The sequence below is a fragment of the Carassius carassius genome, chromosome 8 (genome assembly GCF_963082965.1).
Source record: "Carassius carassius chromosome 8, fCarCar2.1, whole genome shotgun sequence".
Lineage (NCBI taxonomy): Eukaryota > Metazoa > Chordata > Actinopteri > Cypriniformes > Cyprinidae > Carassius > Carassius carassius.
In genome coordinates this window covers 24,370,249-24,398,131 of record NC_081762.1, presented here as the reverse complement: position 1 = coordinate 24,398,131, position 27,883 = coordinate 24,370,249, and the positions used below count along the sequence as shown (strand labels likewise).

The 27,883-nt window shown below is 37.7% G+C and overlaps 1 long non-coding RNA gene across 2 annotated transcripts; it reads right to left on the bottom strand.

Moving 5' to 3' along the window:
• Window positions 1-18,442: 18,442 nt before the first annotated feature.
• Window positions 18,443-20,330, bottom strand: LOC132145607 (uncharacterized). Of its 2 annotated transcripts, none has more exons than XR_009434493.1 (2): window positions 20,283-20,330; window positions 18,443-18,769 (listed from the first exon to the last, which is right to left on the bottom strand). It is a non-coding gene; the product is annotated as an uncharacterized LOC132145607 (long non-coding RNA). The 2 variants fall into 2 exon arrangements; XR_009434492.1 differs by lacking the exon at window positions 20,283-20,330 and adding an exon at window positions 18,901-19,094.
• Between the last annotated feature and the right edge of the window lie 7,553 nt (window positions 20,331-27,883).

Genomic DNA, 27,883 nt, shown 5'->3' with positions numbered 1-27,883 from the left:
TTGAATAAAAACCAAAAAAGAGCTTAATTGGAGAAAAACAGGTGTTTGGCAGTAACATTAAAGTTACACACAGATTTTAAGATTTTGAAATCATGTGCCTCAAACTTATGGGACATATCTAATCAAAATGTAGCTATGTAAGAGAGAGGGACACATTAATGTATATATTTAATGTATATATTAATGTATATATATTCGAACATCACTATTTAAAAAATCCAAAATTTGTTTTTAAAATAAAAAATTATTTAACATTTAAAAATTATTTTATAACATGAAATTTAGAGGTTACGGTTCGGGGCAGCCACCAGCCATTGGAAAGTACCCAAAAAATTATAATTATGATACAGTTTTAAGTTTACTGATATTTTACATTTTATGGGGGGTTTAAATAAATAACACAAGGATCTTGGTAAATATCTAATGTTTGAATACTTAAATGCATTTTTCAATTGTTTTTTGGTTTTGGGACATTACTTGGCACCAATTCTGTGCTGCTCATATTCATATCAGACATTTTAGTTGACAGATGAAGGCTGTGATACTGTAGTTGTTCACTAGATGGATTCTAGAAGATACAATGACCAACAAATACATAAATTATGTTAGTATGTACTGTAAGTATAGTATTATTACTGCACTACTAGATCATTAAAATAATTTAAATAATGTTTTTACAAAATTACTAAGTTTTGGTAGTATTTTAAAAATAGGTCTAATTTGTTAACACTATTTAATGCATTACTATACATTAACTGAATATGAACAATATATATTTTTGGAGCATTTATCAATCTTTTAATGTTTTAATGTTACTTGATTTATTTTTCTTCATGTTGATCCACGGTACATTAACTGATGTTAACAGATACACAACTGAAAGTTAATAATGTATTTTTAGTATGTAATTATAGAATTAATACTATAAAACATATTGTTCAAGTTAACATGCACAGTTAAGTACTGTTAACAAAATAAAGGAACATTCCACTTTTTTGGAAATGGGCTCATTCTCAAACTCCCAGTTTATACCATTTTTGAATCCATTCAGCCGATCTCAGGTTTTGAGACCAGCAGCATGGCATTCAGAAATGACCAAAGAGTATGGATATTTTTCCTATTTAAAACTTTCCTCTTTTGTAGTTATATTGTGTACTAAGACCGGTGGAAAATGTCAAGTTGTGATTTTCTAGGCCGATATGATTAAAAACTATACTCATTCCGGTATAATAATCAGGGAACGGTGCAGCCATAACATGAGCGCAGCAGTCGCAGTGATATCACTGCAGTAAAACTCAACTTATTAACTCTGGGGGAGTTGGAGAATGAGCATATTTCCAAAAAAGGGGAGTGTTCCTTTAAACCTTATTGTAAACCATTATTAAAGGTTTATATTTTGTTGTCTGTGTGCATGGTGTTTAACCATTTCATTGCTGTAACCCTGTAACCTGCTGTAAACCAGACTGCCAAACGGTTAATATCAATGCATGCACACCTCTTTCCCAATGACACTAGAGGATGGTGGTTGCACTAGTGACTTGGGCTCGTCATTGCAGCTTGAAGCATTTTGTACTTTAATTTAGTAATGGCATTTTCCACCAGGGAGATGTAAAAGCAGTGTCAGTTAATAGAGGCGGACAGTGATCAACTTACACAACCTCACATTTAATCCTTACTGTTGCACAAGGTAGTTGCATTTACAAATTGTACCTTATTTACATCCTGAAAATTACGAAATTTATGTAAAGCAGAATGATCCTGTTAATACTGTAAACTAATTTGAAAAGACAACAGCCAACAGTACAATAGCCTTTTTGACTGAACTGGTATTTATACACTGATCAAAAATGTATACTGATTTTAAAATTTACTGATTTTAACATTTATAAGGAGCTGATCAAAACAAAAACAACAACAAAAAAACATTCAAGAGTAAACAATATATTTTAACACCTACACTTGTAAAGTACTTTTTACTTATAGAAAAAACACAATCACTTTCTCGTCTTCCATTTTTGTACCTCTTTTTAATTCATTCCGAGACAGACAGAGTGGTACCATTTTTTACAGTTGCTGCTCTGAATCTAGTGGAAATAAAAATTGTCACAAGTAAACTTAATTTTTAATTATATTGAACATATGTTACGTTCGGGAACCCAGGGAAACACAGGAGACGAGAGATCCAAACGCACTGTGAGTTTAATGGGTAATCCAAATTCAGAATCCAAAAAGCTGGGGTCAAAACCAAAAATCTATCCAAACAAACAAACAGGAATAGGAACAGGAATAGAACTTGAAACTCGGAAGGCGAGGAAACTGGGTGACGGAAAGAAAGGACTCCATGAAAACAAACAGAAACAGACCGGTTAATATAGGCAGGGTAATGACTATCAAGTGAAGACACCTGAGTGCAATTAACAGGAGTGCAATTACTGTGATGAAGGGACAAGGCTTTGTGGGAATTGAAGTGCTACTACTTAATATTTGATGTAAAGTCATTTCTGTATTAACTGCATACTAATTATCGGCATAATAATTATCTATTTAGTTGAAATAATTTAACATTTCAGCTCTACAGATTGTATAATACCTCATCTTCATGGGGAAGTTGTGGCCTAGTCCCAACTGCTCCCCGGGCGCTGCAGCATAAATGGCTGCCCACTGCTCCGGTGTGTGTTCATGGTGTGTGTGTGTGCACTTTGGATGGGTTAAATGCAGAGCACAAATTCTGAGTATGGGCTGAATGTCATGTCACTTCACTAATTACTAATTTCTCAATGAAGGAGCCATGCTTCCAACTGGACACTCTTTTCCACACAGGGAGCAATGCTGTTTGGGGTGAAATACTGAAAATACAATATCACAAATCAAAGTTTTATTTTAACCATTTGGTCAGACAGACAGACAGACCGACCAGTGTATCGACAAACAGATAGACAGACAGACATACACTAACCTGAAGGATTATTAGGAACACCATACCAATACTGTGTTTGACCCCCTTTCGCCTTCAGAACTACCTTAATTCTATGTTGCATTGATTCAATAAGGTGCTGAAAGCATTCTTTAGAAATGTTGGCCCGTATTGATAGGATAGCATCTTAGAGATTTGTGGGATGCACATACAGGGCACGAAGCTCCCGTTCCACCACATCCCAAAGATGCTCTATTGGGTTGAGATCTGGTGACTTTGGGGCCATTTTAGTACAGTGAACTCATTGTCATGTTCAAGAAACCAATTTGAAATGATTCGAGCTTTGTGACATGGTGCATTATCCTGCTGGAAGTAACCAGCAGAGGATGGGTACATGGTGGTCATAAAGGGATGGACATGGTCAGAAACAATGCTCAGGTAGGTCGTGGCATTTAAACGATGCCCAATTGGCACTTAGGGGCCTAAAGTGTGCCAAGAAAACATCCCCCACACCATTACACCAACACCACCAGCCTGCACAGTGGTAACAAGGCAAGATGGATCCATGTTCTCATTCTGTTTATGCCAAATTCTGACTCTACCATCTAAATACCATCATAAATATAAAAGAGGTACATATAACAGTGTTCTTTATAAGTGGATAGCATGTTCTATCCACTGAATCAGAAAGATGTATTTTAATGTTGTCTCATAACATTTTTTTTCAGGTACCTTTATTTGTAATTGCATAGACATAAAACCATACATTGTTGACAAGGATTGTGCTATATGTAGTGAAGTGAAGTAAAGCAACATGATGGTGAAGTATAATAATAACAAATACTTGGAATTTGTGGAGTTTATCCCATCCACATGCACCTGGCATATACTTTGTATATTTACACAAAACTCCTGTCATTGTGTCAACAGTGTATGGTTTATGTCTATCCTTTATGTTCTATCCTTTATTTGTAAGCATAATGAACTCTTAACTCTACTTATCACAATTTGTTAGTTTGGACTTAGTCTGTCTTTCATACTTTGTCATTTGACCTATATTTTGTCTCACATTTTGATTACATAAGTTCACCTGTGGTGTTGCTAATTATTTCATTTGTTCTGTCTAGTTACGTTCTTGTCCTTTTAGTTTGACTTTGTCGGGTAATGTTTTTGACCTCATGACTGCTATCTGTGGATACCCTTTTCCTATGTCATGTGGAATAAATACCTTCTGAATCTTCTCCTATGTGCACCTTTTTCTACAACCTAGCTTCAGTGTGAAACTACAAAATATAAGGTTCTTTAAAAGTTTAAGATCTTAAGAACTACCATCACCATGTTTCAAGTGAAAACACTTTATTAGTAATATGTAGTAACCAAACCACAATAAAATAAAATAACTATTCACTCATGCAAATTAAATACATGTAATTAATTAAAATATTTAGTAACACTATATTTCAGGGTCTATTAACCAGTTGCTTATAAGTATGCATATTTATAGAATATTAGCCATTTATTAGTAGTAAGCACATATTAACAGAGGTGTAAAATACTTGAGTCATTTTACTTGATTACTGTACTTAAGGATTATTTTGGGGGATTTGTACTTTACTCAAATACATTTTAAACTGACTACTTGTACTTTTACTTGTTTACATTTCTGTGGAAAAAAACAGTGCTTTTTACTCCTTACAATTTTATTTAATCTTGAAAAGTACATTATATTTTTATTTTATCTTATGCACATTAAATATGGTAAACAGAAAGTCAAACGTGTGTGCCTGACGTGGGAACTAATAATCATTGTTTTCATGCATCAAACACACACATTTCTACTTTAATTATTACTTTTGTCAGGTAAATGTCTGGCTTCAAAAGTTCACCATCAAATCTGAGGGAGCATATTGAGGGAGCAAAGTTGCGTTTCCCCCACAAAAAAAGTTTATTCCTTATTTGTTCTGTTTTGATAGAGCCATTAGCTATGATAAACTGAATGCACAAAATAGTGCAAATAAAATCTGTGATAAGAATTTAAATACTATGAATATTTTTGTGGGATTTTTTTCTCATTAATCTAATTAGTCACAAATAACAATTTATCAATATTTGCTAGGAAAAACTACTGTATAAATGCCCAAAATAAAAATTGTAAAGATTAATTGTCCTTTTAGACAGTGACGCTGAATAGACAACACAAATAAAGTGGACTTTAAAAATTTTGTATGTATTAATTCTATGACTCTCCTCATTAATTGAACACATTCTTGTTTTCTGTTTGGAATATATTTCTAGTCTCTCTATCACATCTTGCTCTTCTGTCACAGTCTTGTGTCTTTCTGTCACTGTTTTCTGTGAGTGTTGTGTTTGTTTGGTGACATGTGCTCTCTCCTGTCTTTTTTTGACCCCACCCATCTTGTTACCTCATTATTGTTTAGTTGCTCCACCTGTGTTTCTCAATTGCTCCCGGACTCATTACCTTCACTCTGCACAGCTGTTTCATCCACTCACACACTTACACACACACCTGGTGCCCATTGTCAATGACTATATATTCTCCACTCTCACACCACTCTGTCAGGCTGTATTAATTGTGTAATGTAAATTGTGATTTGTAAGTGTTCCTGGATACTCGTGTTTTTGCATCTTGGCTGCGTCTGCTCTTGTCTCCGTGATTTGTTTCTGTTTTGTTTTGCCTTGTTGGCCTTTTAGTTCTCATTTATTAAAAAGTAATTTCGTCCCTGCACTTGGACCCAGACCCTGTTCTTTCCACTGCTCCGTTTCTATCACGCCCTGACATCTTCAAAGGGATAGTTCACCCATAAATGAAAATTCTATCACCATTTACTGACCTCTGTCATCCCAGATTTTTATGACTTTCTTTCTTCACATGAACACAAGCAAATAATTTTTATTTTTATTTTGAACATGCAATTCTCTAATCAGCCACTGAAAGGTTAAAATGAAAGGTTGTGAAAAATGTCCACTCTCTCCCTCTATTGATTGACACTGGTTTCATGTCTCTATCTTCCTGCTGTAGAAAGTTACTACAAAAATAATTCTTCAGGACATCTGAACTCCATTGTGAAGCCTCAGAATATAACGCACGAGTCATACGAAAAAATATCCATTCTCTCTCTATATAGATTGACAGTGGTTTCATGTCTCTGTGTCCCTGCTGTAGAACGTTATTACAAAGAGAATGTTAATTTTGGACATACAATTCTCTTTTATACCAGTAGGGTTAAAAAGAAAGGTTGTGAAAAATGTCCACTGTCCCCCTCTATAGATTGACACTGGTTTCATGTCTCTGTCTCCCTGCTTAAGAATGTTATTACAAAAAAAAAGGTTAATTTTGGACATGCAATTCACTAATCAGCCACTTGGGGTAAAATGAAAGGATGTGAAAAATGTCCACTCTCTCCCTCTATTGAGTGATACTGGTTTCATCTCTATATCTTCCTGCCGAAGAAAGTTATTACAAAAATAATGTTATTTTTGGACATGCAATTCCCTATTCAGCCACTTTGGGTAAAGAAAGAAAATTGTGAAAAATGTCCACTCTCTCCCTCTATTGATTGACACTGGTTTCATGTTTCTGTGTCCCTGCTGTAGAAAGTTATTACAAAGAGAAGGTTAATTTTGGGCATGCAATTCCCTAATCAGCCACTTGGGGTAAAATGAAAGTATGTGAAAAATATTCACTGTCCCCCTCTATTGATTGACACTGGTTTCATGTCTCTGACTCACTGCTGTAGAAAGTTATTACAAAAAGGAGGTTAATTTTGGACATGCAGTTCCCTAATCAACCACTTGGGGTAAAATGAAAGGTTGTGAAAAATGTCCACTGTCTCCCTCTATTGATAGACACTGGTTTCATGTCTCTGTCTCCCTGCTGTAGAAAGTTATTACAAAAAGAAGGTTAATTTTGGACATGCAGTTCCCTTTTCTACCAGCAGGGGTAAAAAGAAAGGTTGTGAAAAATGTCCACTCTCCCCGTCTATTCATTGACACTGGTTTCATGTATCTCTCTCACTGCTGTAGAAAGTTATTACAAAAAGAAGGTTAAATTTGGACATGCAATTCCCTTTTCTACCAGTAGGGGTAAAAAGAAAGGTTGTGAAAAATGTCCACTCTCTCCCTCTATTGATAGACACTGGTTTCATGTCTCTGTCTCCCTGCTGTAGAAAGTTATTACAAAAAGAAGGATAAATTTGGACATGTAATTCCCTTTTCTACCAGTAGGGGTAAAAAGAAAGGTTGTGAAAAATGTCCACTGTCCCCCTCTATTGATTGACACTGGTTTCATGTCTCTGTCTCCCTGCTGTAGAAAGTTATTACAAAAAGAAGGTTAATTTTGGACATGCAGTTCCCTTTTCTACCAGCAGGGGTAAAAAGAAAGGTTGTGAAAAATGTCCACTCTCCCCGTCTATTCATTGACACTGGTTTCATGTATCTCTCTCACTGCTGTAGAAAGTTATTACAAAAAGAAGGTTAATTTTGGACATCCAATTCCCTTTTTTACCAGTAGGGGTAAAAAGAAAGGTTGTGAAAAATGTCCACTGTCCTCCTCTATTGGTTGACACTGGTTTCATGTCTCTGTCTCCCTGCTGTAGAAAGTTATTACAAAAAGAAGGTTAATTATGGACATCCAATTGCCTTTTCTACCAGTAGGGATAAAAAGAAAGGTTGTGAAAAATGTCCATTCTCTCGTTCTATTGATTGACAGTGGTTTCATGTCTCTGTCTCCCTGCTGTAGAAAGTTATTACAAAAAGAAGGTTAATTTTGGACATGCAGTTCCCTTTTCTACCAGCAGGGGTAAAAAGAAAGGTTGTGAAAAATGTCCACTGTCCCCGTCTATTGATTGACACTGGTTTCATGTATCTGTCTCACTGCTGTAGAAAGTTATTACAAAAAGAAGGTTACATTTGGACATGCAATTCCCTTTTCTACCAGTAGGGGTAAAAAGAAAGGTTGTGAAAAATGTCCACTCTCTCCCTCTATTGATAGACACTGGTTTCATGTCTCTGTCTCCCTGCTGTAGAAAGTTATTACAAAAAGAAGGTTAAATTTGGACATGTAATTCCTTTTTCTACCAGTAGGGGTAAAAAGAAAGGTTGTGAAAAATGTCCACTGTCCCCCTCTATTGATTGACACTGGTTTCATGTCTCTGACTCACTGCTGTAGAAAGTTCTTACAAAAAGAAGGTTAATTTTGGACATGCAGTTCCCTAATCAGCCACTTTAGGTAAAATGAAAGGTTGTGAAAAATGTCCACTGTCCCCCTCTATTGATTGACACTGGTTTAATGTGTCTATCTTCCTGCTGTAGAAAGTTATTACAAAAAGGAGGTTAATTTTGGACATGCAATTCCCTTTCCTAGCAGTAGGGGTAAAAAGAAAGATTGTGAAAAATGTCCGCTCTCTCCCTCTATTGATTGAAACTGGTTTCATGTCTCTATCTCACTGCTGCAGAAAGTTATTACAAAAAGAAGGTTAATTTTGGACATGCAATTCCCTTATCAACCACTTGGGGTAAAATGAAACGATGTGAAAAATATCCACTCTCTCCTTCTATTGATTGACACTGGTTTCATGTGTCTGTCTTCCTGCTGTAGAAAGTTATTACAAAAAGAAGGTTAATTTTGGACATGCAATTCCTTTTCCTAGCAGTAGAGGTAAAAAGAAAGGTTGTGAAAAATGTCCGCTCTCTCCCTCTATTGATTGAAACTGGTTTCATGTCTCTGTCTCACTGCTGCAGAAAGTTATTACAAAAAGAAGGTTAATTTTGGACATGCAATTCCCTAATCAGCCACTTGGGGTAAAATGAAAGGATGTGAAAAATATCCACTCTCTCCTTCTATTGATTGACACTGGTTTAATGTGCCTATCTTCCTGCTGTAGAAAGTTATTACAAAAAGGGGGTTAATTTTGGACATGCAATTTCCTTTCCTAGCAGTAGGGGTAAAAAGAAAGGTTGTGAAAAATGTCCACTGTCCCCCTCTATAGATTGACACTGGTTTCATGTCTCTGTCTCCCTGCTGTAGAAAGTTATTACAAAAAGGAGGTTAATTTTGGACATGCAATTTTCTTTTCCTAGCAGTAGGGGTAAAAAGAAAGGTTGTGAAAAATGTCCACTGTCCCCCTCTATTGATTGACACTGGTTTCATGTCTCTGTCTCCCTACTGTAGAAAGTTATTACAAAAAGGAGGTTAATTTTGGACATGCAATTCCCTTTTCTACCAGTAGGGGTAAAAAGAAAGGTTGTGAAAAATGTCCACTGTCCCCCACTATTGATTGACACTGGTTTCATGTATCTGTCTCTTTGCTGTAGAAAGTTATTACAAAACGAAAGTTAATTTTGGACATGCAGTTCCCTTACCAGCCACTTGGGGTAAAATCAAAGGATGTGAAAAATATCCACTCTCTCCTTCTATTGATTGACACTGGTTTCATGTGTCTGTCTTCCTGCTGTAGAAAGTTATTACAAAAAGAAGTTTAATTTTGGACATGCAATTCCTTTTCCTAGCAGTAGGGGTAAAAAGAAAGGTTGTGAAAAATGTCCACTCTCTCCCTCTATTGATTGAAACTGGTTTCATGTCTCTGTCTCACTGCTGCAGAAAGTTATTACAAAAAGAAGGTTAATTTTGGACATGCAATTCCCTAATCAGCCACTTGGGGTAAAATGAAAGGATGTGAAAAATATGCACTCTCTCCTTCTATTGATTGACACTGGTTTAATGTGTCTATCTTCCTGCTGTAGAAAGTTATTGCAAAAAGGGGGTTAATTTTGGACATGCAATTCCCTTTCCTAGCAGTAGGGATAAAAGAAAGGTTGTGAAAAATGTCCACTGTCCCCCTCTATAGATTGACACTGGTTTCATGTCTCTGTCTCCCTGCTGTAGAAAGTTATTACAAAAAGGAGGATAATTTTGGACATGCAATTCCCTTATCAGCCACTTGGGGTAAAATGAAAGGTTGTGAAAAATGTCAACTCTCCCCCTCTACTGATTGACACTTGTTTCATGTCTCTGTCTCCCTGCTGTAGAAAGTTATTACAAAAAGGATATTTTTAACATCCAATTCCCTAATCAGCTACTAGGGGTAAAAATAAAGGTTGTGAAAAACGTCCACTGTCCCACTCTATTGATTGACACTGGTTTCAGGTCTCTGTCTCACTGCTGTAGAAAGTTATTACAAAAAGAAGCTTAATTTTGGACATGCAATTCCCTAATCAGCCACTTGGGGTAAAATGAAAGGATGTGAAAAATTACCACTCTCTCCTTCTATTGATTCACACTGGTTTCATGTCTCTATCTTCCTGCTGTAGAAAGTTATTACAAAGAGAATGTTAATTTTGGACATGCAATTCCCTTTTCTACCAGTAGGAGTAGAAAGAAAGGTTGTGAAAAATGTCCACTGTCCCCTTTATTGATTGCCACGGGTCTCATGTCTCTATCTTCCTGCTGAAGAAAGTTACTACAAAAAGAAGGTTTTTCTACCAGTAGGAGTAAAAAGAAAGGTTTTGAAAAATGTCCACTCTCTCCCTCTATTGATTTGAACTGGTTTCATGTCTTTGTGTCACTGCTGTAGAAAGTAATTACAAAAAGAAGCTTCATTTTGGACATGCAATTCCCTTTTCTACCAATAGGAGTAAAAAGAAAGGTTGTGCAAAATGTCCACTGTCCCCCACTATTGATTGACGCTGGTTTCATGTATCTGTCTCACTGCTGTAGAAAGTTATTACAAAAAAGGTTAATTTTGGACATGCAATTCCCTAATCAGCCACTTGGGGTAAAATAAAAGGATGTGAAAAATATCCACTTTCTCTCTCTCTATACATTGACAGTGGTTTCATGTCTCTGTGTCCCTGCTGTAGAAAGTTATTACAAAGAGAAGGTTAATTTTGGACATACAATTCCCTTTTATACCAGTAGGGGTAAAAAGAAAGGTTGTGAAAAATGTCCACTGTCCCCCTCTATAGATTGACACTGGTTTCATGTCTCTGTCTCCCTGCTTAAGAATGTTATTACAAAAAAAAGGTTAATTTTGGACATGCAATTCACTAATCAGCCACTTGGGGTAAAATGAAAGGATGTGAAAAATGTCCACTCTCTCCCTCTATTGAGTGATACTGGTTTCATCTGTATATCTTCCTGCCGAAGAAAGTTATTACAAAAATAATGTTATTTTTGGACATGCAATTCCCTATTCAGCCACTTTGGGTAAAGAAAGAAAATTGTGAAAAATGTCCACTCTCTCCCTCTATTGATTGACACTGGTTTCATGTTTCTGTGTCCCTGCTGTAGAAAGTTATTACAAAGAGAAGGTTAATTTTGGACATGCAATTCCCTAATCAGCCACTTGGGGTAAAATGAAAGTATGTGAAAAATATTCACTCTCTCCCTCTATTGATTGACAGTGGTTTCATGTCTCTATCTTCCTGCTGTAGAAAGTTATTACAAAAAGAAAGTTAAATTTGGACATGCAATTCTATTTTCTACCAGTAAGGGTAAAAAAAAAGGTTGTGAAAAATGTCCACTGTCCCCCTCTATTGATTCACACTGGTTTCATGTCTCTGTCTCACTGCTATAGAAAGTTATTACAAAAAGGAAGTTAATTTTTGACATGCAATTCCCTTTTCTACCAGTAGGGGCAAAAAGCAAGGTTGTGTAAAATGTCCACTGGTCCCCTTTATTGATGGACACAGGTTTCATGTCTCTGACTCACTGCTGTAGAAAGTTATTACATAAAGAAGGTTAAATTGGACATGCGATTCCCTTTTTTACCAGTAGGAGTAAAAAGAAAGGTTCTAAAAAATGTCCACTGTCCCCCTCAATTGACTGACACTGGTTTCATGTCTCTGTCTCCCTGCTGTAGAAAGTTATTACAAAAAGAAGGATAATTTTGGACATGCAGTTCCCTTTTGTACCAGCAGGGGTAAAAAGAAAGGTTGTGAAAAATGCCCACTGTCCCCGTCTATTGATTGACACTGGTTTCATGTATCTGTCTCACTGCTGTAGAAAGTTATTACAAAAAGAAGGTTAAATTTGTACATGCAATTCCCTTTTCTACCAGTAGGTGTAAAAAGAAAGGTTGTGAAAAATGTCCACTCTCTCCCTCTATTGATTGACACAGGTTTTATGTCTCTGTCTCCCTGCTGTAGAAAGTTATTACAAAAGGAAGGATAAATTTGGACATGCAATTCCCTTTTCTACCAATAGGGGTAAAAAGGTTGCGAAAAATGTCCACTCTCTCCCTCTATTGATAGACACTGGTTTCATGTCTCTGTCTCCCTGCTGTAGAAAGTTATTACAAAAAGAAGGTTAAATTTGGACATGTAATTCCCTTTTCTACCAGTAGGGGTAAAAAGAAAGGTTGTGAAAAATGTCCCCTGTCCCCCTCTATTGATTGACACTGGTTTCATGTCTCTGACTCACTGCTGTAGAAAGTTATTACAAAAAGAATGTTAATTTTGGACATGCAGTTCCCTAATCAGCCACTTGGGGTAAAATGAAAGGTTGTGAAAAATGTCCACTGTCTCCCTCTATTGATAGACACTGGTTTCATGTCTCTGTCTCCCTGTTGTAGAAAGTTATTACAAAAAGAAGGTTAATTTTGGATATCCAATTCCGTTTTCTACCAGTGGGTGTAAAAAGAAATGTTGTGAAAAATGTCCACTCTCTCCTTCTATTGATTGACAGTGGTTTCATGTCTCTGTCTCCCTGCTGTAGGAAGTTATTACAAAAAGAAAGTTAAATTTGGACATGCAATTCTATTTTCTACCAGTAAGGGTAAAAAAGAAAGGTTGTGAAAAATGTCCACTGTCCCCCTCTATTGATTCACACTGGTTTCATGTCTCTCACTCACTGCTATAGAAAGGTATTACAAAAAGGAAGTTAATTTTGGACATGCGATTCCCTTTTTTACCAGTAGGGGTAAAAAGAAAGGTTGTGAAAAATGTCCACTGTCCTCCTCTATTGGTTGATTGGTAAATTTGGACATGTAAAGGTTGTGAAAAATGTCCACTTTCCCCCTCTATTGATTGACACTGGTTTATTTTCTCTGTCTCTCTGCTGTAGAAAGTTATTACAAAAAGAAGGTTAATTTTGGACATCCAATTCCCTTTTCTACCAGTAGGGGTAAAAAGAAAGGTTGTGAAAAATGTCCACTCTCTCCCTCTATTGATTGACACAGGTTTCATGTCTCTGTCTCCCTGCTGTAGAAAGTTATTACAAAAAGAAGGTTAATTTTGGACATCCAATTCCCTTTTCTACCAGTAGGGGTAAAAAGAAAGGTTGTGAAAAATGTCCACTCTCTCCTTTTATTGGTTGACACTGGTTTCATGTCTCTGTCTCCCTGCTGAAGAAAGTTATTACAAAAAGAAAGTTACAGTTGGACGTGCAGTTCCCTTTTCTACCGGTAGGGGTAAAAAAAAGGTTGTGAAAAATGTCCACTGTCCCCCTCTATTGATTCACACTGGTTTCATGTCTCTGTCTCACTGCTATAGAAAGTTATTACAAAAAGGGAGTTAATTTTGGACATGCAATTCCCTTTTCTACCAGTAGGGGCAAAAAGCAAGCTTGTGAAAAATGTCCCCTGTCCCCCTTTATTGATTGACACAGATTTCATGTCTCTGTCTCACTGCTGTAGAAAGTTATTACAAAAAGAAGGTTAAATTTGGACATGCAATTCCCTTTTCTACCAGTAGGGGTAAAAAGAAAGGTTGTGAAAAATGTCTACTTTCCCCCTCTATTGATTGACAGTGGTTTCATGTCTCTGTCTCCCTGCTGTAGAAAGTTATTACAAAAAGAAGGTTAAATTTGGACATGTAATTCCCTTTTCTACCAGTAGGGGTAAAAAGAAAGGTTGTGAAAAATGTCCACTGTCCCCCTCTATTGATTGACACTGGTTTCATGTCTCTGACTCACTGCTGTAGAAAGTTATTACAAAAAGAAGGTTAAATTGGACATGCAATTCCCTTTTTTACCAGTAGGGGTAAAAAGAAAGGTTGTGAAAAATGTCCACTTTCCCCCCTCTATTGATTGACACTGGTTTCATTTCTCTGTCTCTCTGCTGTAGAAAGTTATTACAAAAAGAAGGTTAATTTTGGACATCCAATTCCCTTTTCTACCAGTAGGGGTAAAAAGAAAGGTTGTGAAAAATGTCCACTCTCTCCCTCTATTGATTGACACAGGTTTCATGTCTCTGTCTCCCTGCTGTAGAAAGTTATTACAAAAAGAAAGTTAATTTTGGACATCCAATTCCCTTTTCTACCAGTAGGGGTAAAAAGAAAGGTTGTGAAAAATGTCCACTCTCTCCCTCTATTGATTGACACAGGTTTCATGTCTCTGTCTCCCTGCTGTAGAAAGTTATTACAAAAAGAAGGTTAATTTTGGACATCCAATTCCCTTTTCTACCAGTAGGGGTAAAAAGAAAGGTTGTGAAAAATGTCCGCTCTTTCCTTTTATTGATTGACAGTGGTTTCATGTCTCTGTCTCCCTGCTGTAGAAAGTTATTACAAAAAGAAAGTTACAGTTGGACGTGCAGTTCCCTTTTCTACCGGTAGGGGTAAAAAAAAGGTTGTGAAAAATGTCCACTGTCCCCCTCTATTGATTCACACTGGTTTCATGTCTCTGTCTCACTGCTATAGAAAGTTATTACAAAAAGGAAGTTAATTTTGGACATGCAATTCCCTTTTCTACCAGTAGGGGCAAAAAGCAAGCTTGTGAAAAATGTCCACTGTCCCCCTTTATTGATTGACACAGATTTCATGTCTCTGTCTCACTGCTGTAGAAAGTTATTACAAAAAGAAGGTTAAATTTGGACATGCAATTCCCTTTTATACCAGTAGGGGTAAAAAGAAAGGTTGTGAAAAATGTCCACTGTCCCCCTCTATTGATTCACACTGGTTTCATGTCTCTGTCTCACTGCTATAGAAAGGTATTACAAAAAGGAAGTTAATTTTGGACATGCGATTCCCTTTTTTACCAGTAGGGGTAAAAAGAAAGGTTGTGAAAAATGTCCACTGTCCTCCTCTATTGGTTGACACTGGTTTCATGTCTCTGTCTCCCTGCTGAAGAAAGTTATTACAAAAAGAAAGTTAATTTTGGACATCCAATTGCCTTTTCTACCAGTAGGGGTAAAAAGAAAGGTTGTGAAAAATGTCCACTGCCCCCCTCTATTGATTGACACTGGTTTCATGTATCTGTCTCACTGCTGTAGAAAGTTATTACAAAAAGAATGTTAATTTTGGACATGCAATTCCCTCTTCTAACAGTAGGGGTAAAAAGAAAGGTTGTGAAAAATGTCCTCTCTCTCCCTCTATTGATTTGAACTGGTTTCATGTCTCTGTGTCCCTGCTGTAGAACGTTATTACAAAAAGAAGGTTAATTTTGGACATGCAATTCCCTTTTCTACCAGTAGGGGTAAAAAGAAAGGTTGTGAAAAGGGTCCACTCTCTCCCTCTATTGATTTGAACTGGTTTCATGTCTCTGTGTCCCTGCTGTAGAACGTTATTACAAAAATAAAGTTAATTTTGGACATGGAATTCCCTTTTCTACCAGTAGGGGTAAAAGGAAAGATTGTGAAAAATGTCCACTGTCCCTCACTATTGATTGACACTGGTTTCATGTCTCTGTCTTCCTGCTGTAGAAAGATATTACAAAAAGAAGGTTAAATTTGGACATGCAATTCCCGTTTCTACCAGTAGGGGTAAAAAGAAAGGTTGTGAAAAATGTCCACTGTCCCCCTCTATTGATTGACACTGGTTTCATGTCTCTGTCTCACTGCTGTAGAAAGTTATTACAAAAAGAAGGTTAATTTTAGACATGCAGTTCCCTAATCAGCCACTTGGGGTAAAATTAAAGGTTGTGAAAAATTTCCACTCTCTCCCTCTATTGATTGACAGTAGTTTCATGTCTCTGTCTCCCTGCTGTAGAAAGTTATTACAAAAAGGTTAAATTTGGACATGCAATTCCCTTTTCTACCAGTAGGGGCAAAAAAGAGGTTGTGAAAAACGTCCACGGTTCCCCACTATTGATTGACACTGTTATCATGTCTATATGCCCTTTAACTAAAAAACTATTACAAAAACACCGCCTACTGAGCTATAGCAAAAAACGAAGAAAGTTTGCACTTTCCCCACGGTCCCTAACTGAGGGCTCTGCTGAGAGCGTTCTCTCCCGGCTTTCTGCATATTGCGACGGCTTGCACGGGGCCGTGCTTATTATATCGAGGGAAAATATAGAAAAAGAAGGCTGTGAAACATGATCAGCTTTGCCCTTTTGGCGGTCACACTGTTTAGATTTTTTTAGGGCAATTCGTTTTGGAGTTATTGGCGTTTACCGCTGAATGTGTCACGAATATCGAAAACAAAACCAACTTAACCGCGCTAGTTAAAACTAACTGATCGTCTCTTGCTTCTAGTTAATTTATAGCATCAAAATCAAATAAACCACATAAATGAACATAACAAAGAATGTTGTTTGACTACAAAAAGATGTCTGTACACTCCGTTTTTCAAGTTCAAATCCTCCATGTTAATCTACTATGAGATCGCCTGTCAAACTCCCGCGAAGGCTTTTTGTGTGTGTGTGTGCGTTTTGCGTGTCTATGGCAACAACAGACTTTAAACGGGAATACAGAATCACTGTCGTAAAAGTACCGGTACACACATTTAAAATCAGCGCGCGCGTGTGTGTGTGTGTGTGTGTGTAAAACTGCCACTGGAGAAAAAAAATAAATAAATAAATTAAAAAAAAAATCCCTATCGACCAATGACCTCAACTGACAACCAACCGGAACCAAACTTTTTTCTTTTAGGCCTTACTTATTTTTCAGATGAGTTTGTGTGAATAAATATACTTGTTTGTGTTGCAGCGAGGTGGGGGGGGGGGGTGTTGGGGGTTGGACAGACCTGCCCCCACTGCTAAAAAAAATCCTAAAGGAAACACTGGTGTACAGACATATCTCACTCGTATGCGTTTTTCTTTTTCTCTCTTTTTTTTCTTTTGTCTACAGCAGCTACATACACCACAACGGCTCTTTTAAGAGCCACATATTGAGAACGTCTTTGACTTTGTAAGTATATATTTTAAATGACCACCCAGTATTTGGGTTTAGATCAATTACAACAACATCATGCAACATGTTAGTAATGTCTTAATGAAGACATTAAAGGAATACATAAAGGAATAAAATATATATATATATATTAAATGCATGTGTGAATGAAATGGAAACAAAACTAGCATCCTGCATCTGATTTGCCAGATTCATCATAACATCCTAATTAATCAATAATCACTGATGAAAGTGAAAACATTTTAATGTGTACAGACATCTCATTTAAATGCATTCTTCATTTTCTCTCTTTTTTTGTTTGTCTACAGCAGCTACATACACCACAACGGCTCTTTTAAGAGCCACATCTTGAGAACGTCTTTGACTTTGTAAGTATTTTAAATGACCACCCAGTATTTGGGTTTAGATCAATTACAACAACATCATGCAGCATTTTAGTAAAGAGATTCTTACATACATAAATACTAGCATCCTGCCTTGGTGTCATGAGGCGGCTTCTCCACTTGTGGCTTCGACTGGGTCCCCTAACTTGCAGGCTATCAGGATTTCAAGCCACTGTGCTGACAGAAAGGTTGGTTGGTGCCAAAAAAATGTGCCTATGGAATTTGCGCGCAAACCAAGGGCAGTGAGGGGAAATAGATCGATGGAAGGCGACCGAGTTTAGAAAGTTTTTATTGTACACAGGCCCTGTTATGCTGAAAGACCTACAGTACTCAGCACGGAGGTGTACAAAAACTTCCTGCTGTTTTTTGTGGGAATCTTCATCTTGTGCAATAACAGCCTAATTGGTGATCACATCGACTATGCCAATGATATTCTGCGACTTTTTGTCACACACTTTGGCCAGCTATACGGCCCCAAATTCCTGTCCTACAACGTCCACTGTCTTGTACATCTTGCAGAAGATGCAAAACACCATGGTGTCCTCGACAACTTCAGTGCTTTCCAGTATGAGGATCACCTTAACAAGCTGAAGAGACTCCTGCGGAAACCTACATGTCCACTGAGTCAAATTGTGAGAAGGTTCTCAGAAATGCAAAGTTGCAGCAAAAAAAGGAGAAAAACAACCCAACACTGCTCAGAAAACAACACACGGCTGGCCCTCTACCTGAATGTTTTCATGGATCTTCACAGTACAAAGAAATAAAAACCTGCTCTTACACTCTTAAACTGGACCAGGCCAACAGTTTTGTTTACATTGATGGGAAAGTTGCAAAGCTGCAAAATATAATTTCAGCGAGGGATGACATTTACGTGGCCTACACTACCTTCAACAATCATGAACCTTTTTTTGATTATCCCCTTCCATCCTCAGAACTTGGTATTCATCTAGTTGATGGCATCTCAGGACCAATTTCTGCAAGTTTGAGAACATTGAGGCGAAAGCTTTCTTAGTTCCTTATGACCGTAATTTTGTTTCAGTCCATCTTTTACCCACACACTAATTTGTTTTTTTTTTTTTGGACTTGCTACTTTTATTTTGGGTAACTGAATCATGCATATGAACAACTGAAATGTAATAAGAATCGTTACACTTTATGGGGCTTTAGGTTGTTCCAGCTAAAATAAACTAAACAACAACAAAAAGAACATGTACCTGATAGTGGAGTTCGTCGGAGAAGGGAGTACCGGTCCTGTAGCAAAGTCCTGGTACTCAGATGGCCACTCATGGTGGCCTCCATACAAAGACTTGGACCGGTTACTAAAGAGCGTCAGGTTGATGGAGGCACCACAGCCAGATAAGGGTTGGACCAAGCATCAGGCCAGAATTCTACATGAGTCGGGTAAGCAAGTTAAAATACACTTTAAATAAACATTATTAAAACAGATGACAAATTCACTAATACATGACATTCTGTGGAATGTTAAATCTTAATGTTTTCATGAATTAAGTTCACATACTTTGATAATTTCAGCATCATTTGACAACATTTCCAGAAAATGGAAAAGAGCATGCTACACTTCTGACATCTCAGAATCTGAAAATTCTATAAAAAGAATTCACAAGTAAGTTGTAAAAATACATATTTCACTTTAAAAAGATACATTGAAAAGTAATTTTAACAAACAGTAATATTCAGTCTTATGAAACTATACAAAGTTTATGTGAGTAACATAGATAACTTTAAGTTATTTACTTATAATCTTGAATTCAGCCCTACCTTTTCACTCACAATTAGAAATCAGTTCCTAATGCAGGGCTCGACATTAACGCTTTTCAGCTTGTCCGGGACAAGTGGATTTTGTGAAGGGGCAAGTGAAAGAATTGTACTTGACCGACAGGACAATTAATCTCATTAAAATTTTAATAAACAATAACTAGGGCAGCACGGAAACTTTGGCGAGAATGACTCTGATTGTATTACTTTCAGTGTTAACTCTGGTTAAGGTCACATAAGTTGAGGCTCGTACAGCCTGTCTGACTCGTGGAGAAATCAAAACTATAAGCGCAACAGCACACACAAAGAAACAAATGTTAACAAACATATTTCGGTAGAAAAAAAGATAAATATTCGAATTCCATCAGGTGTGTGATTTCACATAGAGCAGCTGTTACTACACAGAGCCGTTGATCACAGACGAGCTGTGCAAATCCTAGCATATAATGAACGTGGATTTACGCAGCTTGTCTGTGAACCATGGCTCTCTGTAGTAACAGCTGCTCTATGTGAAATCACGCACCTGATGGAATTTACCGCTGATTAGAGAACCGGCTTTACTGAAGAGATGTGCATTAATCATCGGCAGATATATATCGTGCACCCCTATTTAACAAAGTCTATACAAAAATTATTTTAGTTCACCAACGTTAAACCGGTCATTTCTCTCCGGTCTGGTTTAATTTTCGGACTAAAATCACAGATTTTGCGATATGATTGGTCAGCCTGCCTGTCAATCAAACTTCCTGCAAAGGGTCAATTTTGCCAATTTTTTTGCCACATTCAAATAAGAAGAGCTTCTTTTTTTAAATATTTGGCCTTTTCCTAACCTACCTGGGTTATTGTACGGTGTCAAAAAACCTGTATATAGACCACAGAAAGTAGTATGCACCCTTTTTGGAGTTTGAATTGGAAAAGGAAATTACACTGTATTTATTGCTTTTTTTTGTTTTTGATTTTTTTTTATTGACAAACATGCTAGTTTATTACCTATATAATCCATTTTTGTAAAATAATCTAATTCCCTGATTTTGCTCTTAGAAAGAAAACATTCTCATCAGATGATGAGCTTCATGAAACCCCCAACAAAAAAATTAAAATTAATAGAGACAAAAATCCACCTACACCAAAAATCCAGCCCGCACCAAAAGTCCCGCCTGCACCAAAACCTCCAAAACCTCTAAAATACATCAAGACAAACGGTAAAAATACAATACAACAGTTAAATGACTAAGACATAATAGTGTGTGACTGCTGAGTGCTATTTTTTTCAGGTCCTGTTGTACGACCTCTGCTTACAACAAGCAAAGCAGTGAACTCCTTCAGCAACTGTGAGTTTTAAATTTAGAAAACTGATATTTGTGGATTTTTTGTTCCATGCTCAAGAATGTTCCTTAGCCATGGTAAGATCAATGTATAGCACAGGCTCTCGTGACTTGTTGGTTTACATCACTTTTCTTTTTCAGCCTTACCCAATTCTGTTGCTATTTTAACAGTTTGGACAGAACTACTATCATTACATTCATAACTTGAGAATTTACATACTAAGGATGATTTAATAATAAACATTTGGTTGCCAATTAGAAGCGATAGCAATTTCAAGCTTTAGTAAGGCTTTGTGTAGTACAAAATCTTGTTTTGTGAGGCAGACATAACATCTACATATCAATTCTTTCAACAGCACTTGTTAATCACCACCAAAGGGCCATGGAGAAGCCACAGCAGGCCCGTTTTGAGACTTTCCCCAGCTGTCAAGGTAACAGGCTCTACATGATTACTGTAAACACAAATAAATTCACAGCATTTATGACAACTCAAAAGCCTGACTCCATAACAGGGTGGGTCTTTTACAGGTAAAATTGGCCAAAAAAGAGATTTAACTCAAGTTTACAATTATTAAAGGGGTCATATGATACGATTTCATTTTTTCCTCTCTGTTTGGAGCGTTACAAGCTCTTGGTGCATAAAAAAGATCTGTAAAGTTGCAAAGTTTCAAATCCAAAGAGAGTAAACCACACCCTCCTAAAGCGTTCTAACATGCCCCCACGTCTATGTCAGTACTGTATGTGGGAAGATTTGCATAACGCCGCCCAAATGTTCACGCAAATAAAGAAGGCATAACTTTCATACTCGCTGTTGCCGTCGCTACCATGTTGTGGAGTCACTGTGTGTTTTGTTTTGAAAGCAAAACTAATTAGTTTGGCCTTCCAAAAGAGGACATGACTAGAAATCAGTGGTTAAGTTGTAGTTCATCCCAAATATACAGATGTGTGCAGCGAGGATAATGTACATTATGTGAAAAATGTAAACCACATAAACACATTGCATTGCACCAATTATGCAACCTAATGTTCTTTTTAGCAATGTCATACGACCCCTTTAAATGCCCAGGAGAAAGATGCAACACTATAGCAATTGCAAAATTGATTTTTTTTTATATCAGATATATACATGCATAATAATTATGCACACACTGTAGATGTTTAGTCATGTGCTTATTCTGCCTAATGTCAGAAGTTGCAAGACACTTTAATGAATAAAAACCAGCCATTAAAATTAAAGTGTCATGTAAAATTATTTAAATTTACCAGTTCCATCATTCTCAGCTCCAGATGTTCCCATGAGCTTCTCCCAGGCAGATGACCCACAAGATGCTTGGGGTGAACACTCACCTGACATTCAAGGTAAAAAAAAAACAATTAGTATTTGGTAAAAGAAAACAAAAAGGACAATTACTGTACACACATAAGGTAATTCAGCATGTTATGTACAATCCATCAGAGAATGCATTTTCTTTGCTGAGACCTTCAAGTTCCAAGCAAGAAAGAACACAGCGTAAGTTGTATGACTCACTTTTGGTAAGTACTGTAGGATTTCATGTAGGTGTACTATAGAAAATGTGCTTGTTTAAAGCAAAAATGTAAAGCTAAATAAGCTAAAATACAAAGAAATAGAGAGCACAATTCAGCAGCAGCAGAATGGGTACCTTTTGTAATGTCAATTAAGCTCATTTAACAGAGAGCTTCTCTCATGCAGACCGCCAGCTGGAAACTTGGGAAGAACACCCATCTATCACTCAAGGTAAAAAACATTAATTAGTATATGGAGGAAATCAAAAACACAATTGCAAATGATTCATGGCCTAACACAACCTAATACAATTTTTTTCACTTTTTCTAATTAGAGAACAAATTCTCTGCCTTAAGACTCTCTCAAGACCAAATACCATCAACCACACAACAAGGAAGAATGCAAAGTAAAAAAAAAAAAAAAAACTGTCAATTTCAGTCATTACTAGGGTATCACTAAAAGGGGTCATATGCTATTTTAAAGACCATTATTTTGTATATTTGGTGTAACAGAAAATGTTGACATGCTTTAATATTCAAAAAACATTTTTCAAATACTGTACATTATTGTAGTTCCTCTATGTCCCGCCTCTCTCAAAAACGTCATTTTCAACAAAGTCCCTCCTTCCGACAAGCACAGGCTGCTCTGATTGGCCAACTTACCCAATGCATTGTTATTGGCTGAACACCGCAAGGACTCATTGGAAATGCAACGCCCCTTTCCATAATCGCGAGCTTCATCTTTCAAAGTAAATATCAAGACTGTTAATAATGTCATTAGTTTTACCATCAGTTCAAGCCCGAAAGGGCAACAGAGTCACTTGACAGACAGTGATGATGCAGTACACAAGCCACGGTTAAGACAGCTTATGATTTCTGACAGTCTGTTTACTCTGCTGTGATGTTACCCTCACACACACACGTATTCACACAACACGTTACTCTACGCTGCGCAAAACTGCGCATTTGAACAGTCAATAGCAAACACTTAAACTATTAAGAAAACATACTTAAAAGTAGCGATTCAGAATAAGCACCAGATTCAATTCAAGTTTATTTGTGTAGCGCATTTTACAATACAATCGTTGCAAAGATTGTCATAGCAAAGTCGGAGTTTACCCTTTTTTTTTTTTTTTTTGAAATAGCCTTTGTGTACAGCCAGCCTTGTACTCTCCTAGGTTCACAAAACTGTCAAATGTCAAATTTGAACATCTGGGTTGTTCTGTTGTAAATAAATCTTAACAATGTTCTTGTGTGATAACAATGTTCTTGTGTGGAAGTGTTTGTAGTAAAAGCTGTTTTGCACAGAAATTCATTGCAGCCGGCTTTGTTTTTGATGTTTATTTGAGTAGGTATTGTATGAATAACATAAGTCAACGTAGCTTTACACACACACACACACACACACACACACACTTTGTACTAAAGGTAAATCCAAAATAGTGATGTCACTGTCTAAGCAGAGGGATTTGTGCAACCCTATGGAATATAGTCCACACATGACAAACGAGGTAATAATCAATATTTCAGAATAATTCAAACTCGGATATTGGTGTGTGATATCTGAGTTTTAATTATTTGACTACAAATCTCACCTCATCATTCCTCCCAGTGATTATTTCCAGGATAAACTGAGATGCCCCCAAGCTGGCTTCTTAAAACTGACTAAATATTTAAAGGGTCATGAAACCCCAGACTACTTATTCTAAGATTTTAGCAGAGGTGTTTGTGTTGCACATCATAGAAGACAATTTTAGCATCCGCTAATTTTAACTGTTGGAGTAAATTGGTTAATTTTAAGCTTTTTTGCTCTATTTTCATCTTCCGGATTTAGAATCTACATTGTGTTGACGTCACAATTTTTGACGTGGCAATGGACTATAGTACATTGATGACGCGTCGGTGTCTATTAAATTATTCATGAGATTGCGTGTTTATCCTATGAGAAGACGCTTCGCTTAATTATTCACAACAGCATGTGTTGATTTGCTATGAAAGACTCATCAGACTGTGAAATGACATCGCATACATTAACAGAGAAACATTCATGGATTGCAGAAGAGATTGCAGAAGAGTGTTTGTTTTTTCTTTGTAATAAGAGTTCGGCACAAACGCGATTCATTCACTTGGTGAGTGTAACCGTTTTTATAGCTCTGTGACACAACCTGTCAGAAGGCTTATATAAACACCACAAAATAATATATATGTCTCATTTGTGAGTCGCTTTGAATAAAAGCGTCTGCTAAATGTGTAATATGTTTTCGATGCAGAGTGCAAATGGCTGTGCATTTATTTGTGCTTTTAGCTCGATGGGAGCGAAATGAAACTTTCTGAACACAAAGCTTTGTGTGCTGTCTGTCTCCCCTCTTTCTTCCCCCTCCCCCGGTCCGCTACACACCACGCCCACTTTTTTAGCATTTTTTAAAACCGTGGTGAGAACTAACCTGTGCTGAAATGGGGGGTTTCATGACCCTTTAAAAAGAGCCAAAAGAGTCGTTCTTTTGAACAGCTCTTTGAAGGAACAGATCGCGAAGATCCGGATCCCCTCAAAGAACCATAAATCCCATCACTATTACCTGGGCTCATAAAATTAGCACAGAATCAGTTCAGAATCAATCACCAAAAGAATCAGTTCGGTTCAGACGCTCTGTGTGTCACTCTGCTTCACGCTGAATCACGCATGCGCAGTATCATCAGCTCCTCGGTTCTCGAATCGGACACATCTGACAGAAATGGTTCTTGACCACTGATCTATAAAATACAGTAAGTTATATATATAGATCAGTGTTCTTGACTCGTGAACGAGTCAGTCTGTTGTTCGTTATCTGGCTCGGCTCGGTGTTCATCTTCAGTTCTCTCTTCACAGCAGTTCAGTCAGTGTACTGTTTGAGTAAATGAATTACTCCGGGATATTGGTTTGTTTTAACTCAGAGGGAGTGTCAGCCACATTAAAAAAGTTAACAGCTTAAGTCATTTGTGGATTAATGCGTATTGGAGACGCGAACCATTTAAAACTATTCAGTTCGATTTGGTGAACTGGTTCAAAAAGATACGGTTACATCGAATGATTCGTTCGTGAACCGGATATGACAAACTGCTGTGTTTTGAACTCTCTCACAACAGACACAGAAGAGAAGACAATGCTGAATAAAGTCATAGTTTTTGCTGTTTTTGGACCAAAATGTATTTTCGGTGCTTCAAAAAATTCTAACTGACCCTCTTATGTCACATGTACTACTTTGATGATGTTTGGGACAGTATGGACAGTATACCGTACACACAGCTTCAATGGAGGGACAGAGAGCTCTCGGACTAAATCTAAAATATCTTAAACTCATAGGCGTCGATTTCGGGGGGGACGGGGGGGACGAGTCCCCCCCAGATTTCGTCATGAGTCATTTTGTACCCACCACTTTTTTTTTTTTTTTGAAAACCTCGAGTTCAATTTAGCCGTTCTGCTGCTGCGCTGGCTACACGCTTTTCTGTTCATTAAAACTGCAACAACTGTAACTTTAGGATACGTTCTAGATTGGGGGAGGGGGAGGGGGAGTCATCGTGTCACTGAGGCAGGTGCAGCTCAGCTGACGTGCGTAACTGCTAGCTAGCTAGCTAGCTAATAACATTGTTTGTCAAAAAGAGTGACAGAATGGGTTATTCATTTAGCCGATAAGATACCGGCACTTACTGTGCATGTCTGCTTGGCTTTAAAAAAAGCTCTGATGTCCTGTCCACTTCTTTTTGACATAATGCTGTTATTATTTTCTCTATATGACTATCGCGCTTCTTTTTTTTAAAGAATGTTTTTCAAATGAGTTGACAGTTTGGAATGGACAGTGAACGAGCGGGAACAAGGCTACCTAGTCTTTGCTGGGATTGGCCAGAATTTCTGGCGAATGTATCATAGACGAGCAAGTCATTTAGCCTTCATACAATATCACAAGGTTGCATCCTAGTGCCATGGACTATAACATATCAAAGTGATAACCTGTAGAACAAATGGACGTTGTTGTACACACAGCATGGGTCTGCAGACCATTGACACAAAGGTAAGACGCGATAACTTATGTTTATTAAGATTTGCTGGTATTATGGCTAGGTCTTGTGCATTTGCACACAAGGGATCGGCTGTTTTAATTCTTCTCTTGCAATTAATGTTACGTTAGACTTCCTTAGCCACCAACTTAATTAGCTAGTTACGGTTTGCGTTCATACAGCAAGTATTGGGGGAGATGATTGTTGAGTAGTCAGTATCTTGTTTAATTATTGCTTGAATCTATTGCTGAATTCTGGAATAGTTGTGATGATGATGATGATGATGATGATGATGAGGAATGGATCAAGTTTTAGTCAAAATGCCTTATGTAAATTGGATGGATGCATGTTGTTGTGAATTGAGAGCAGTCAGATCATGGTGTGATAGTCAATAGTGTTCATCTGTGCTACACGTATTTTTGCTTTTTCAATCTTGATAAAATTTGTAGTGCTTAAGTTGTGTTGTGTGTAGATATGGTAAATTGTACTGGGAATTAAATCAAATTATTACATGGCTTGGTTGAATTCCACTGTAGAATGAAGTCTGTTATTTCTTGATAATAACACCGTTGCCATGAAAAACAGAGCGTTGCTTTGGACGCGGCAGGATTCTAATCGTAGAGACGGAACTATTTTCTTTAGCGGAAGCAATACAATCGTGTTTAAATCAATAAACTATTTTTTTAAATCAATATTTTGTGTCAAATTATTGATTTATTTGGTGGGTAGCCATGTAATAAGCGGGATAATGTAGAGCGAGGCCCGATTTTGGGTTAGATTTTTTTCCCCGTTTTCAGTGGTTATAACAAAGCAACATGAAAGAGAAATTTGGTAATCATTGTTTAGGTACATTAAACCACGTCATGGCCATGTCATATTGTCAACATGGTAATTATATGATGATATGAAGCAGATTAGTGGTGTCAGGAGAAAGCAGGCTGGATTCAGATGCGGGTAAACTCAAGGCTTTATTCGAAACAGAGGAGAAGAGTCACGGTTCACAGGTTACACTCGCAGTGACAGGATGAGTAGCAGATGAGTCACGTTTCACTCGCAGTGACGGGATGAGTAGCAGATGAGTCATGTTTCACTCGCAGTGACAGGATGAGTAGCAGATGAGTCACGTTTCACAGAAGTACGTATGACCGCCGGACCGGAGGGATGAACAGCTGGAAGCTACTAGGAGCTCAAGGCTTGTAAGAACAAGGGCAGAGGAATCAACTAAACACACTGGAGCCTGAGGACAAGACACGACAAGGTGAGTTCAAAGAGCTGCTAGATGATCGGAGCTATTGGTATGAATAACAGTCTGACAATAGACAGAGAAACACAGGGAATAATAAAGGGGAAAAAATTAGAAGGACATAGAGAACAGGGGGCGAGCAATTAAGGTTAACAACGGGGAAACAAGGGAGGCGGGGAAAACACAAACAGGCAGACGCGGTGAGCTGTCAAACCATCCCAACACACACACACCCACACCAAAAAGACAGGTGATTAGCCCCGAGACCCGACAGTACCCCCCCTCCCAGGAGCGTCACCTGGCGCTCTAGGAAGGGGCCTACCTCGATGCCGCCGGAAGTCCTCAATCAACGAGCGGTCCAGAATGTCCCGGGACGGCACCCAACACCTCTCCTCTGGACCATACCCCTCCCAGTCCACAAGATACTGAAACCCCCTGCCGCGGCGCCGCTCATCGAGTAATCTCTTAACCGTATAGGTAGGAGATCCATCCACAAGACGAGGGGGTGGGGGGGTGGGGCGACTGCAAGCAGGATTAAGGGGGGAAGAGAACACAGGCTTGACCCTGGAAACATGAAACACCGGGTGAACCCGACCAAGAGT